Source organism: Amblyomma americanum, chromosome 4 (assembly GCF_052857255.1).
Source record: "Amblyomma americanum isolate KBUSLIRL-KWMA chromosome 4, ASM5285725v1, whole genome shotgun sequence".
In the NCBI taxonomy this organism is placed as follows: Eukaryota; Metazoa; Arthropoda; class Arachnida; order Ixodida; family Ixodidae; genus Amblyomma; species Amblyomma americanum.
The window spans coordinates 147,922,448-147,925,468 of NC_135500.1; the positions used below are offsets into that span (position 1 = coordinate 147,922,448).

At 40.7% G+C, this 3,021-nt stretch overlaps 1 non-coding gene across 1 annotated transcript; it reads left to right on the top strand.

Annotated features, from left to right (window-relative positions):
• The first annotated feature begins 1,092 nt into the window (after nucleotides 1-1,092).
• Nucleotides 1,093-1,166, top strand: TRNAS-UGA (transfer RNA serine (anticodon UGA)). The gene has a single exon. It is a non-coding gene; the product is annotated as a tRNA-Ser (tRNA).
• The last annotated feature ends 1,855 nt before the right edge of the window (nucleotides 1,167-3,021 follow it).

Genomic DNA, 3,021 nt, shown 5'->3' on the forward strand with positions numbered 1-3,021 from the left:
GTTTATTTCCAGAGTCCTTTACTACGGTGTCCCTCATTGTCTGAGTCGTTTTGGGACGTTGAACCACCATAAACCAAGCCAATAAACCAATCTAAAAATTTAGATGTGTTTATTCCGGTGGCAATGGTAGATGGCAGGTTATTCGAATCAACTATTGTGCGTTGAATAAATAACTTAGAGTAACGGAATGTGTGGCACATTATGCGCCTTACTTTGTAGGAGTGATCACGACGTGTAAAGACGACTGAGGGTAGTTGGAAGAAGTGGACCTGAAGCGACGGGTGATGACGCAGTCTATGGATAAATGTGAGAAGTGAAAGCTTACGGCGATGTGATAAAAGGTCGAGTTCGGGACGTTTTTTTTTTTTTAATGCTATGACACTGGTGAAACGCGAATAATTCGAAAAAACTAAACGAGCGGGCAGGGAACCCAGCCCGCGTTGCCTCAAGAGAGTACGCGGAATGTAACCGCCGACGCCGCCCCATCGTAACGGCTGTAAACAGCGTTTGCAGCGAGCTTGCTCGGGCTTCGTCCTCCACGACCTTGACGACGCTGTTGTGTGTGCGGTCGGCAACGGCGCCGCGTGCGCCTTCTCGCTGTAACTCAAAGGTGCGCTAAGGAGGATTCTGAGCTCGCCTTTTTACCGCGGGAACTCGACGTACACGCTCAAGGCATTCTTAGAAACTTGGAATCATTGCCCTGTGCGGCCGACTTCCTTACAAAATCGAATTGAACGTCCCGGCTCCCGCTTTACACATTATATATATATATATATATATATATATATATATATATATATATATATATATATATATATATATATATATATATATATATATATATATATATATATATATATAAGCAGACAAGTTAAAGGAAATGAGGGGCCCGTTTGACAAATTTATGAAGGGAGCCAACAGTCACCGAAACCAAGGTGCATAGGGGAACGTTAATTTTTTTTTAATGTGTTATGCTTATCAGTGGGATAATAATACTTAGATTAATAAATCGCTTAAAGAAAATTACTTATAAAGCAGCAGAAAAAACAACCATGCCGCCGGTGGGATCCGAACCCACGACATTGGACAGCCGTCGCCGTAGCTCAGTTGGTAAGAGCACCGGACGTGATATTCGGAGGTCGTGGGTTCGAATCCCACCGGCGGCATGGTTGTTTTTTCTGCTGCTTTATAAGTAATTTTCTTTAAGCTATTTATTAATCTAAGTATTATTATCCCACTGATAAGCATAACACATTAAAAAAAAATTAACGTTCCCCTATGCACCTTGGTTTCGGTGACTGTTGGCTCCCTTCATATATATATATATATATATATATATATATATATATATATATATATATATATATATATATATATATATATATATATATATATATATATATATATATATATATATATATATATATAGGAAGAATGAACCAACGCGTGGAAGGCCTTTCAGCTATTCGAGTGCCGGCTTGCCGCTCTGTCATCGGCGGAGTGGTACGTAGTAATATGCGGAGTGATCTACAGATAGGAAAGAGTCCAGGCATATTTTTATTTCTACGTGCGGCAAAAGGCATCACCATCTTCTAACGCTGTCGTATTGCCAAGGTGGGACTTTTTTTTTCCTAATTCAGGTGTAAAAATCGGGCGATATTTTTAGGTCAAATTTATTCGCGTTATTCAGTAAGAAAAATTGCATAATTCGGGTTTTCTCGGGTTCTTTTTCTGCGGGAAAAAATAATTACGACAACAGCTCTTTTAAAAAAGTGTGGACATAAGATGTGCTATTTTCTGCTCATTATTTCAAAACAACACGCATATTTCAGGCTGCACTAAAAAAAAACTCTTTAACAGATAAGATTTTTTTCTCCTCATACAATAAAATTATTTTTCGCTAACATTCTCATTATCCTGCACGCAGCACTTCTGCGTCCTTGAAAGACCTGTCGGTCTCGTACGACGCGAAAACATTTATTCAACATCACTGTGGCCATTTAAAACGCTTAAGAGCCTTGGAGCAGGACATCATTAGCATCGATAGCATTTGATACATTGATTACAAGTAGTAATTAACGTGTTTTGCATCAAGTACTTTACAAGTAAGTGACGAACATTTGTGTGTTAATTACTGATAAATCGAATGAACAGGTTAACAAAAATAAAAATAAACTTAAATGACTTTTGACCACTCAAGAATACCACATATATCGCTGAAAGGGCCACTAATTCATCCGTAGGAAATAATATTCGCCAAAAAAGAAACGAGAACCGCGAAAATTTCGCTAAATTTTCTACAAAATAAAAGCCGAAAAGTTTGAGCCCTATCTATGATGGAGCGCGGAGGTGGGGGGGGGGGGGGGGGGTGAGCGAAGGGAAATCAGGACACGTGTACTCTTCCTTAAAAAGGGTGCTAAGGTGAGAACAGCGGAGCAGGGATCAGATGGGAGGTTGGTGGAGCATACATTAATTTTCAAGGCTTAGTGCGTGAGAGCTGATACTGTAGAAGCTTGGGCAAGTTGGTGTGACATGGTTTTAAGCAGCGCAGGGGACAAAGGACATGACGTCAGTGCCGTGTCTGTGCACTTGTCACGTTTTTTGTCCCCTGCGCTGCTGTAAAACCATGCCCGAGAGCGTCTGTTTTCCTCAGATGAGAGGCGTTCACGACTAGTGGTAAACTATGATATCCAAAAACACCGCGCGCATCGTTCGAGCAGTGGTAGGCAGCACTATTCAGCTGTGATCTGGAAGATCAGCAGATAGCGCAACTGGGTCAAGGCGGCAGCGATAGCCGCCGGCGCTCTGAAATAAACATTCCGGCTACCGGCTCAATCAATCAATCAATCAATCAATCAATCAATCAATCAATCAATCAATCAATCAATCAATCAATCAATCAACTCTCAGGTCAGCGTTCTGAGAACCTTCTTGGGTACAATGCATGGAGATTGGCTTAGTTTTTTTTTTGTTCTTATTGAGAGCATGTATCTCGACATGCAGAATCTTTATTTACAATAG